This window comes from Mastacembelus armatus, chromosome 4, assembly GCF_900324485.2.
Source record: "Mastacembelus armatus chromosome 4, fMasArm1.2, whole genome shotgun sequence".
Taxonomy (NCBI): domain Eukaryota; kingdom Metazoa; phylum Chordata; class Actinopteri; order Synbranchiformes; family Mastacembelidae; genus Mastacembelus; species Mastacembelus armatus.
In genome coordinates, this window is record NC_046636.1 from 1,543,054 (window position 1) to 1,556,052 (window position 12,999).

The following is a 12,999-nucleotide window of genomic DNA, read 5'->3' on the forward strand; positions in this document are numbered from 1 at the left end:
GGATTTATAATCAGCCAAACTGCAAAAGCAGACACAGCTTGTAGGAAATAATCTCTGGTTGGATAATGTCTCATGGGCTGTATTTACAAACAGCAGCAGAGTCCCCAGGAGGGGGCCAGGGTGGACGTATGAAGGACACACATTTCACACCCGAGACCAGGATTCACATCCAGAGTCCCGACTGTGTTTCAGGTTCAGGAAAGGTGGTTAAGGTGCTGATTAAATCTAAACTGAAAATTTTAGACCCCATAGTCTAAACAGACCCATAAAAGTTGCGGACTGTGGATTTGCTGCAAGACTGAATATTCTGGGGAAAAACAAATGTGCTCATTCTGTTGTCATTTTCATATTTGCTATTGCATATTGATGTTTTTAAATCATGGGCGTAGTCACCAACCACACCTACTGAGGGCAAACACAGGCCTTAATTCCCAAGTAAATCTGAACGCTCCATATAAACACCATGAAATACAGGCCCTCAGACTCCAGGGACCTGGAGAGGCCTTTTGGGCATCTGTTGTGCCCATGGGGTGCACTGTCATTTTCAGTCCATCAGCCTGAGGTTGATAGTATCAGTCAGTCCAGAGCTTGAAAATTAAAAATCTCCACAGCTCCTTTTAGAAAAAGCTCATTTTGAAATGTAAAAATCACAGGTCTCCATGCCCTCTGACCCCGTGACCTTTCCTTTAACACTGCCATCTGGCCAAACGGTCACCTTCCCACATAAAATGTTTGCCATGAGCTTTACTGAACTCGCTGCTGAGTGAAGTCGTCCTTGAAGGAACTACAAAAGATGAACCCTGTAGTTTGGGTAACATCCTAAATTTCTCACAGATGTTTGTGGGGAATATGGAGAAGAATGACCTGGTTTCCCTGGAAACAGGTCAACAGATATTAGTACAATGAGCGCCTGATGTCATTGTATATACGGTACAGATGAATTACTAGTGGTATGAATTTGGTTAGTGTCAGTAGAGACCATGAGCTGAACTGTGCAGACTAATGGATCGAAGCTTTTCCAAAAACCCGATCAGGAAAATAAATGTGGGATTGGATCAGCACAGATCTGATTGGCCGGAGCCTTACGGTAAGAGTTTTCTGGGAAAAGGGGAATATTGTCACTCGGCCACAGATAAAAAAGATACTGAGTTGTCCAACCCACAAAGACAGTTTACCAGCATGTCCACTGGTAGACCAAACAACAGATAACAAGCCTGCATGTGTCCTCTATCTTTCCCCTCCACCTCCGCTTGTCCTTCCCCATCCCTGCTCTGAATGTTCTTCCTCCAGCTTCGCTCTGTCCTGTCCCTCCTTGAACTTTCTTCAGTTTATTTTTTATCCGTCCATCTTCCTGCTGGTCTTTTTCTACTTTCTGTTCCTTTTCTTTCCACATCCCATCTTCCACGTCCTGCCACCTCTGCACCTAATGCGCATCAGGCCCTCGGAGTCCAAACTCCTGTTAAATCCCACTGAACTGCCTTTCTAACAAATGCTTGAGTAAACTCAGCCAATTACCGCAGGCCAGTAAACCATGAGGCCATCAATATCAGTGAATGACTTCTTCAGGCCTGTGTTATTGTGCGGTGATTTGTCTGGGGGATTCGATCACCCCAACACCACACAGAGCAAACTTGGTGCTGCCATGGGACCCGACTCACGAGAAGATATTAATACACTTTTTCTGTGTGTGTGTGTGTGTGTGTGTGTAAGGGTATTAGAGCATGAAACTATTGGATTCCTGAAGAGCAGATTGCAATTGGTTAATTTGACAGTGTTATTTTCATTAGGCTGGGATTTGTGCTGGTGATATCAACAGCGGTGATGGTGTTAGATTGGTTTGCCCCTCTGCACAAATGATTGTGCAATACTGGCTAATTATGATGCCTGCTGCACTTGAGGATGCAATTTCCACTGGAAAGATTAGACACAGCCAAGCTTACTGTTTAAAGTAGCTCCAATCAACAGTCTGGCTGTCAAAACGCAGAATAGAGGGATCTGATAAGAAAATGCGCTCACGTCAAAAAGCATCACGAGCAGCGGTGAGCAGCTTTAACCTTCCCGACTATTGTTCTCCTCCACATGTTCCAGCAGGTGTAAGACACAGTCTGCATTTCTCACCCAGGCAATGTGTGTTAAGGTCAGACCCTCTTTTACCACATTTGGTGTAATCCAGCTCGACCAACATGACTGATGAGCAGAGCCGGACCAGCTTTATGCACAAACAACACTTTAGGGTTAGAACAGACCATGGTTTGGGTGAAAATGACTAATAACATCAGCGTAATTAACATGAGATGTCTGTATTATCTACCTGAAGAGCTCTTTGTAAACATTTGGTGTAATTCTCTTAAATCATCGTCTATAAAGTGGTGAAGTATTTTCACGCTGGACTCAAACACCAGTCCTCTATGAGAAAGTCCTGTGTTTGAACCGTGTTGGAAGAGATTTTACCCAAATATCTATTTTTATTTATATGCTACAAGTAAGTGTTTCCTCGTATATCCATTTTTCTGGCTTAAACAAAAGAGCAGTGTTGGGTTAAAATCACAGTCCCTCTGTACAAGGGGATCACTTGTTCAGACCCATTCTGCTGCTTAATGACTGTCTTTCCCACACTCACAGCAAAATGGCCCAACTGTTCTGAAGACATGCACCATTTCTTAGAAGTCACCAGATTCTTTATTTAGTGCCATAAGGGCTCAGATCAGCACAGTCTGGTCACAAGTTAATAAGACAAGACTTTGGCCTTTCACAGGATAATTATTTTTAAGCCAGGCTGGATTAACAGGAACAGCACCAGTTTTCCTGGTGTCTGATGTCAGAAACCACCACATTAACTGGTGGCCTATTTACCCATGATCTGCCCTAATGAGATTCACCCAGGCCTCTTTTTGACCCTGTGTCACTCTGTGGCTCTATGGGGGTGACCCTGTTGACCCCTGGCTGATCACGAAGGCCCTCGGGGCAATTGGCAGGTGAAGACAAGATGCACAAACAAGGATAGGACAAATAAACACCTGTGTATAAAGCAGCACAGATCAGCAGCAGCACAAACCGCAGCCTCCAAAATGATCATCCAGGTGAATGAAGGGCCCCGAACACAAACTGAGCATCACTATCACCTTCATGAAAGAGGATTTACCGCAGGACTGTTGGATTAGACTGACTTAGTTTTAGCTGGGTGGACCTAATTAACTGCCAGCTGAGTGTAAATGTCATTGTGCTACTTTCGTATGTGACTGAGCACTTAAGATGCCAAGCTGACGTAAATTGTGTGTGTGCTAGTTAGTCAGCCTGCGAAGCATCTGAGCCCACGAGAGTCAAAGTGTGTACAGACCTGTGTTTTCCTGCCAATGAGGACAGTAAATCCCGTCGTTAAAGAGAGCCTGCTGACTTGTTTATTGCAGAGCTGGACCAGACAACTCTTTCTCAGATACAGGCAGCAATAAAACCAGAGCTTCCCAGCAAAGGTGTCGGAAGCAGAGGAAGAAAAAGTGACGTCCTTTGCTGCTGCCGATCTTAAAGCTGAACTAATGCATATTTTAATATTAACACTGGCCAAATGGCTGTGTGTAATTTGTGGTGACAAGCACACGGAATAATCCCTCACTCTGCAGATGCCTTAGAGCTTGGTTTTACAGCACATTGTGCCTGGGCTCAGTCTCAGTCAGGCTTTTATCAGCCTCATTTCCAACAGCAGTAGGAAGCTGTTCACAAACAAGCCCTAACCTTCTGCACAGCAGCACCAAACTACAGTTAGAGACCAGCTGGAAGGAAGACCAGCAGCTGGTGGAGACCAAACCAGGGCAAAAAGGAGAGTAATTATTGGACCTCAAAAGATAGTAATAACTGTTAACATGACAGACATAAAATCATAAAAGCAGCTCAAGAGAAAAGCAGCAGACATAAGGCAGCAGAGGCCTGGCTCGGCAGGGTCGAGTTATGTCGGAGTCCTGAGGTGGACACTGCTCACTGAGGGACTGGGAACAAGAAATCTTCAATTCAGTTCCTTCTCCCTTATCGTCCCTGTCCAAAGTGTCCAGCCTGAATTTATCTCCTAATCTCTGCAGCCTTTCCAGAAAACATTTCCTTGTCTACAGTTTCTCCTCTTGTGTCACCTTTCCTGTTCAGAGAGAAAAGGCTGCATCTAATCAAGTGTTTTCTGTTTGAATTAGGTTCCTGAGACTCTTACAGATACAACCATCACACATAAAAATGTGCGAATGATAAAATTATTGTTTGCAACTGTCAACTCACAAATGACGTTTAAATGGACGACTTTACTGTCTAATCCAGACATGTTTTATCAGGTGACAGTTGGCTGGCTGGGAACTGGTTGGGAACTAGTTGGGAACTGGCTGGGAACTAGTTGGGAACTAGTTGGGAACTGGTTGGGAACTGGCTGGGAACTAGTTGGGAACTAGTTGGGAACTAGTTGGGAACTGGCTGGGAACTAGTTGGGAACTGGTTGGGAACTGGCTGGGAACTAGTTGGGAACTGGCTGGGAACTGGCTGGGAACTAGTTGGGAACTGGCTGGGAACTAGTTGGGAACTGGCTGGGAACTGGCTGGGAACTAGTTGGGAACTGGCTGGGAACTGGCTGGGAACTAGTTGGGAACTGGCTGGGAACTAGTTGGGAACTAGTTGGGAACTGGTTGGGAACTGGCTGGGAACTAGTTGGGAACTAGTTGGGAACTAGTTGGGAACTAGTTGGGAACTGGCTGGGAACTGGCTGGGAACTAGTTGGGAACTGGCTGGGAACTGGCTGGGAACTGGCTGGGAACTAGTTGGGAACTGGTTGGGAACTGGCTGGGAACTAGTTGGGAACTAGTTGGGAACTGGCTGGGAACTGGCTGGGAACTAGTTGGGAACTGGCTGGGAACTAGTTGGGAACTGGCTGAACACACAGACAGCAGAATGAAGGAATGAGCAGATCTAGTCTTAGACCTACACTCATGCCCAAATAGGTTGCTGACCATCACTTCAGCTGGGTTGTGATGCATCATTGACGTCAGGCCGATTTTTCTGATCTTCCTGCCAAACGAACAACTTCATTTGGCCATTTGATCCAGAACATGTGTCATTGTTCTCAATCATTCCTTCTCTCTCCACTCACCCTCTCTTCTGCTGCTTGGATCTCCTGCTCTCTCACCTTGCACCACACAACAATCCATGTAAACACACAGACGTCGATGAACGTGGCTAATTTCCTCTGCACAGTCGCACATCAGTCAGCTAATCAAAGCTTTGCCTGACACTGGATATGGATCAGTCAGCAGATGGGCTAATGAAAGAAAAGGGTAAATAGTCAAGAGAGGAGTCTAAGGATTGGATTGTTGTGTCTTACACAGGATCCATTTGGCAGCGACGCTGGGCGGGGTGTCGATTAAAGCTTGTCTATAATTTTCTGTTTGAAGGTGAAGTGTAGTGATTTTTTTTTTTTAATCAAAGGAGCAAAATCAGACCTGAGCTTCCTCAGCAAACCTTCCATTAGAAGAAACTGGGCACATGTTTCTTTAAGAACAGAAACAGAAGCCAACATCTAATAAAAAGTAAAAGCAGTAATATTCAGTGTACATTACCTGCTGGTGTCTGTTGACAGCTACTTTACTCTGCATCTGTGCATTTATTGCTAATGGACGAACAACATCTCAAAGGTTAGCATGCCAACAGTGGTTCACTGTAGCTGGGCTCATGTAATAACATGACACTATTTACAACAACACTCACGTCGCATTTACAAATGGCAGACAGATTTTTCTAAAAGCTCCGATTCATCCAAACTGGCACATAAATAACATGGCTGTCACGTCAGGAGGCTGCTCAGTATAACTGATTGTAATTTCTATAGAGACCATACACAATGCTGTGGCTGATGAAGTGTTTGTAATAATAACTACTAACAGACTGGACATCAACACGCTTCAATTGAAGCTGGTCAAAGTGGTCAAGTCAGAAAAAGGCTCAGAGCTGTGTGCTACAACAAGCTACCCAGGAAAAAAGAGAAAACACAAGGCCTGTTTGAGTTTTTTCAGATTAATGTTGCAGTCAGTGCAGAAAGACATTTAAGGACAGAGCACTGTGTGTCTCTATTATCTGCTTCAGAACTACAGCGGACGTATAGAGGTCGTATCGCAGACGTAAAAGAGGCTTAATGACCCAGTGAAGACCTTGTCTCTTTTGAACTAGAGGCTGCGTCGTTCTGTACGCCGGCCAAGGCCATAACATCCAGAACGGACAATTAAGAAAGACGCAGTCTGACTGAAGTTGAACTTGAGCTGCAGGGAATTCGAAGGACAAAATCAATCCCCTGTTCATACACAATGACGGCAGAACCGTCTAATCAGATAAAGCTGCAGTTTTAATTTAATACACCAACCCCTGTGTTTCTTAATCGTGTGTGTGTGTGTGTGTGTGTGTGTGTGTGTCTTTGCAGCAGCATTCCTATAAGAATCTCATTACAGTCCAAAAGCTGTGTGATCATCTGCTCTCGCCAGCATTACGCGCTCTGATTTAGTTGAACAAGCACTATTCAGAGGAAAAACTGACGCCTTCCAGTGGATTCTTGGACAAGTTGGTGCCAAAATCCAATTGCAGTGATTAAACTAAAGCAGGGTGAGTAAGAAAATGATAAAGGCAGCATTAACAGTGTCGGAGTTAGAGAACAATGGAGATTCTCATTGAAATCAATGCTGGTTAAGAACAGAGCTACAAAAAGAATTTCTCCTGCAAACAAACAAACAGTTCACCGATTAATCCACGGCTGACGTGCTAATGGGACAGAGTATTATTAGACTGAGCATCACCATAGCAGCAGCAGTCACTATATTCTGCACGTACCTCAATAATTACTGTAAATTCATTAGATTAAATGCAGCGATGGATATTTTTCATTTCCATTTCTATGGCAGATTCAAAACCTGCAGCATAGTTTATCATATAATATGATATAATATCAACAGATTCAACTAACCAGCCAAACCATGTGCTGAACTAATTGACCAGCACTGTGAAGAGGTAATTACAAAACTGACCCTGCAGGCTGAAGTTCACCGAAGAGGCAAAACAGAGTCTTATGTTTAGGGCTGTATTCATGCACCCAGGGGCGCAGCACAGATCGCCGTGTAAGGCTCCACGCCTGGAGCATCGAGGCTGTGCCAACACATTTGTGGTGATTTCAATACTAAGCTTGTGTGCACTTGAATATTAAGGGGGGGGTAACGAGGAATACATAATCATGCATTGCAGCTGACTGTGCTAGAGGCTGTGACAATCATGGTCAATAATTAGTACAAGCTCCACCCCCATCAGGATCCAGTGTCTCTTCCTCACTACTTTTGTAAATACTGCAACTTCTGTCTATGTAAGAATTTAACTTTAGAAAGGCAGGAACTAGTTGGACGTACAAACGTGAGTTACCGTCCTTCATTCATAAACTCTCATGCTGTGCTGGCAATAAACTGCTGACCTTTACTTCCTATAAGCAGCAACATGGTCAGCGGACTCACGTAGCAGCACGATATCATGAATATTCAGCAGTCGTACTTATGCTTATGTTCTTGATTAGTCTGGAACTGAACTGACTGGGACGTCTCATAGCTTCGATTTGTGATCCGATTGTGGACATTAATGAAATGAGAAATAAATCAGATAATGAAACCATAGGTTTGTTCAACCAGAGGAGCTGAAATATAATTTAATTATGGACTTTAGGAGAAAATGGAATTGAAGTAGGTTATTGATTGGAATTATATGGCTCACTTTATTTCTGTCTGGTATTTTAACGTTAAGTCTGGAAGTTTCAGCTTCATGTTGAGGTTAAATTTCTCTCATCAGTCAAAAAAATCACCAAAATAAAATGACCAAAGGATTTTGGCACATGAGTGCACTGAGCTGTGGACCTGGGCGACACACGCACCCACTGGGTGAACTGACGAGTCACCAACATGCCAAAGCAGCGAGCACAAGCACTTCACTGTGCACCAGAAAACTCTCCAATAGAGCCTTTACTGTCTTTACTTCAGTAAAACATTGACATGTCTGCAAATTAACCGTGTTTTGTCTTTTTATTTTAAATATTTGGGTTAAACCAAAGGAACCACCTCACTGGAAGCTGCTAACCACAGGAGAACATGAAATATCAGGAGTAGCAGAGAAAAACAAACTTTCCATGTCCTGCGTGTCCTGATTATGTTTAAACCCACAATGCATCACATCGTAAAGTGGAGAGAAACAGTGGAGTTGCTGCTTCTTATTACATCAACAAAACTGCACTGTGTGTTTTTATTGAATTTATTTATCGACCATCTCACACACACACACACACACACACACACACACACACACACACACACACACACACACACAGATAGATAACCATCTTCTACTGAGGCGCCTATTGTATATCCACACAAAGACAAGAGATCAACCAGCAGACATGAAAACACTCAGGCGGGTCATGGGTTTGCTGATTTATGAGGAAACACAGGAGGAATCATACATTCCCAACAGACAAGAAGACGGGGTCAGGCTGATAAAATCTGTGTGTGTGTGTGTGTGTGTGTGTGTGTGTGTGTGTGTGTGTGTGTGTGTGTGTGTGTTTGAAAAATGTTCAAGAAGAGAGAGAGTCAGAAGGTTTCTGGTCGTATGACTGCGGTTTAACAGAAGCTAATCGTCAAATCTGAGCTCAGCGATATGTTTTTGCAGGTACGCAACCACACAGCGAGACAGGTGATGGCCAAATCAGAAGAACCACGCAGACACACAGGTGAACACCAGCACAGTGGACCCGGTCCTGCAGAACACCAGGGCAGCAGACGCTGCAGGATCCACTCTGTTTTCAACTACAACCACAAATCTAAAGCAGACAGAACAACACTTCTCAAAGCACGGCATGGATGAAACCACGGGGACTTCACAGACCGCCAGTCATGGCCAACATTACTGTCTTTTCCTGAGCAGCTTCATGGTGTCTCATGTATATGGGGCAAAAGTTAAAAGCCCTCAGAAAAATTATTATTACCCACAATTCTATAACAAGGCAAACTCCACCTGATGACGGAGATCAGAGCTGCTTGGATTTGCCTCACAAGCTCAGTCCAGTCCGGGTGCTGACAGTGGAAGTTGTTCTTCTTTAGTCCTGTGTGTTTTATCACATCTTTGCATGTTATAATATCTGAGGTCTGAGTGTGTAGATCCTCTATAATGTTAGGATCACTATTAGTTTCTGCACCTTGGTCCTTTATAATGAACCTACTGATAGTTTACAGTGGGTACGGAAAGTATTCAGACCCCTTTAAATTTTTCACTCTTTGTGTCATTGCAGCCATTTGCCAAAATCAAAAAAGTTCATTTTATTTCTCATTAATGTACACTCAGCACCCCATCTTGACAGAAAAAAACAGAAATGTAGAAATTTTTGCAAATTTATTAAAAAAGAAAAACTGAAATATCACATGGTCATAAGTATTCAGACCCTTTGCAGTGACACTCATATTTAACTCACATGCTGTCCATTTCTTCTGATCCTCCTTGAGATGGTTCTGCTCCTTCATTGGAGTCCAGCTGTGTTTAATTAAACTGATTGGACTTGATTAGGAAAAGCACACACCTGTCTATATAAGACCTTACAGCTCACAGTGCATGTCAGAGCAAATGAGAATCATGAGGTCGAAGGAACTGCCCAAGGAGCTCAGAGACAGAATTGTGGCAAGGCACAGATCTGGCCAAGGTTACAAAAGAATTTCTGCAGCACTCAAGGTTCCTAAGAGCACAGTGGCCTCCATAATCCTCAAATGGAAAATGTTTGGGACGACCAGAACTCTTCCTAGACCTGGCCGTCCAGCCAAACTGAGCAATCGTGGGAGAAGAGCCTTGGTGAGAGAGGTGAAGAAGAACCCAAAGATCACTGTGGCTGAGCTCCAGAGATGCAGTAGGGAGATGGGAGAAAGTTCCACAAAGTCAACTATCACTGCAGCCCTCCACCAGTCAGGGCTTTATGGCAGAGTGGCCCGACGGAAGCCTCTCCTCAGTGCAAGACACATGAAAGCCTGCACAGAGTTTGCCAAAAAACACATGAAGGACTCCCAGACTATGAGAAATAAGATTCTCTGGTCTGATGAGACCAAGATTGAACTTTTTGGCGTTAATTCTAAGCGGTATGTGTGGAGAAAACCAGGCACTGCTCATCACCTGCCCAATACAATCCCTACAGTGAAACATGGTGGTGGGAGCATCATGTTGTGGGGGTGTTTTTCAGCTGCAGGGACAGGACGACTGGTTGCAATTGAAGGAAAGATGAATGCGGCCAAGTACAGAGATATCCTGGAAGAAAACCTCTTCCAGAGTGCTCAGGACCTCAGAAAGGTTCACCTTTCAACAGGACAATGACCCTAAGCACACAGCTAAAATAACAAAGGAGTGGCTTCGGAACAACTCTGTGACCGTTCTTGACTGGCCCAGTCAGAGCCCTGACCTAAACCCAATTGAGCATCTCTGGAGAGACCTGAAAATGGCTGTCCACCAACGTTCACCATCCAACCTGACAGAACTGGAGAGGATCTGCAAGGAAGAATGGCAGAGGATCCCCAAATCCAGGTGTGAAAAACTTGTTGCATCATTCCCAAGAAGACTCATGGCTGTACTAGCTCAAAAGGGTGCTTCTACTCAATACTGAGCACAGGGTCTGAATACTTATGACCATGTGATATTTCAGTTTTTCTTTTTTAATAAATTTGCAAAAATTTCTACATTTCTGTTTTTTTCTGTCAAGATGGGGTGCTGAGTGTACATTAATGAGAAATAAAATGAACTTTTTTGATTTTGGCAAAAGGCTGCAATGACACAAAGAGTGAAAGATTTAAAGGGGTCTGAATACTTTCCATACCCACTGTATGTGTTAATGTACAGGTCACACGGGGTGCTGTGTCATCGCTTTGGTTCTATGTGTATTTGAAACAAGTGTATGTCCTTTAAAAGCCTAAAATGTAGACGCCTGTTGTATGTAACAGTGTTTATCTGTTCAATAAACAAATGAACCAACACGTATGGAATATTTCCAGTGTCGTCCTCCTTAACGAAAGGGAGACTACAAGTTTCCTCCGTTAGTGTCTCCAGAGGTGGAAAGTAACAAAGTACAAATACTTCGTTACTGTACTTAAGTAGATTTTTCAGGTATCTGTACTTTACTTGACTTTTTACTTTTACTCCCTACATTTAAACACAAACGTCTGTACTTTCTCCTCCTTAGATTATCAAAACAGGCTCGTTACTTTTTCAGATGGCGACACGACGTAAAAGACGTGACTAACTAACTGGAGGGTGAAATCCAGTGAGTGTTGAGGTTAAAACCTGCAGTGAGACGTGGAGGAAGAAACGGATCCAGGGAGACGATGCAGCAGATTTGGAAAAGTCCGAGACATTCCTCATCCAAGTGTTCGATGAATGATTCATGGTGAATGTGTTGGGTTTTGTTCCCTGTCCCAGAACTGAGCAGGTTGTTAATAAAAGAAGAAGAATTTCTTTTTGTGTGCTGAACTATTTTAGTTTTCTGGAGTTATCAAAAGATGCATTGAGAAAAAAACCTTTTTACTTTTTTACTTAAGTACATTTCAGACTTTCTTACTTTTACTTGAGTAACGGAGTTGAGTCAGTACTTCTACTTTTACAAGAGTATCTGTACTTCGACAAACACATGGGAATCATCAAGCTTCCAGAACCTGCTTTGTGAGGACCCAGGACTGTTGCTGTGCCACGTTTTGGTGCGACCTGGACCCTATAGAAACTAAAGAGCATTGGATAGTTACTTGGTTTGTTATTTAGGGGACTGAACCACGATGATTGATTTCGGCTTCAAAACTGGAACCAACACAGATAGAACTCTCTTTATGTTCCTCATCCTAAAAAACAGTGATTGGAAAAAAGCGGAGGAACATTTCAGGCAAGAAGCGAACAGAGAAAAACAAACAAGGCAAACAAGACAGGAAGGAGGAAAAAACGTTAAGACTGCAGAAGGAAGGCTACAGGGATCAGGACGTGTGATTATCTCTGCCTGAACCCTATGAACCTGTTCTGTTCTAACTGAATACACTCAAATATTTCCCCTCACTGCTGCTGTGCATCAGTGGAAATGTATTAGTACACACTGTGTGAACACACTCCCCTCTCCCCATCTGTCCTTGGCATTCTGATCTCACACACAGTGTTACCACAACATGGACTCAGATGCAACAGGAGGACGGGAGACAGAAATAAAGGAGTCAAATACAGAGAGAATGGGAGATTTGCAGGAACAAAAAGAAGAGAGAGACCGAGACAGAGAGAGACAGAGAGAGAGAGAGAGAGAGAGAGAGAGAGAGAGACCAAGTTCATCCAGAGGCCAAATATGAAGGAATAAAAGTTGCGGGAGAATTGGCATTGAAAGAGAAACTGGCTGCTGTGAAAGAAGCACATATCTCACACAGATCTGGTTTTTGTCTCCTGAGCTCCATGCACTGCCTCCATGTTTCATTTTTCACTTCAAACACTATATGACAGATTTAAAAAGCCACAAACCTGCTCTGAGAGAAGCACCATGATGTTTGAGTCGACATGCTAAATTCAGGACAGTGAACTTAGAGGCGTACTGTTTCCATTCTGTAAACAAGTCCAGTGATTTTCAAAAGAAAGGTCTACCTGGAAGGCTTAGCCCAAGATATGACTAAAAGTTTGGCTTATAGGTGCGAAAGGGAGGGAGACATAATAAGATGTGCAAAGCCAAGCTGTGCATGTGTCTGTTGGGAACAGACGGCGGAGCCACAGGTATCACTTTAGCTCTTCGTGTTACAGGGCAACATATGTCGGGGATAACGTGAGACAGGAAGCGAGCACACAGAGATAAGGCAGAGAAAGAGCGGTGCTGTGGTGTTCGGTGCTGTCAGACACACCAGCGCTGTGAAAGAGATGACATCATTGATGCTGTGAGCCCGTTCGGTGAGCAGGGAGGAGCTGGAGGAGACGTAC

The 12,999-nt window shown here is 43.8% G+C and overlaps 1 protein-coding gene across 1 annotated transcript in view; it reads right to left on the reverse strand.

Moving 5' to 3' along the window:
- The window catches only part of LOC113139618 (phosphatidylinositol 3-kinase regulatory subunit alpha-like), an 81,521-nt gene that overhangs the window by 25,782 nt on the left and 42,740 nt on the right, over positions 1-12,999 (reverse strand). The gene's annotated exons all lie outside the window — the stretch shown is intronic.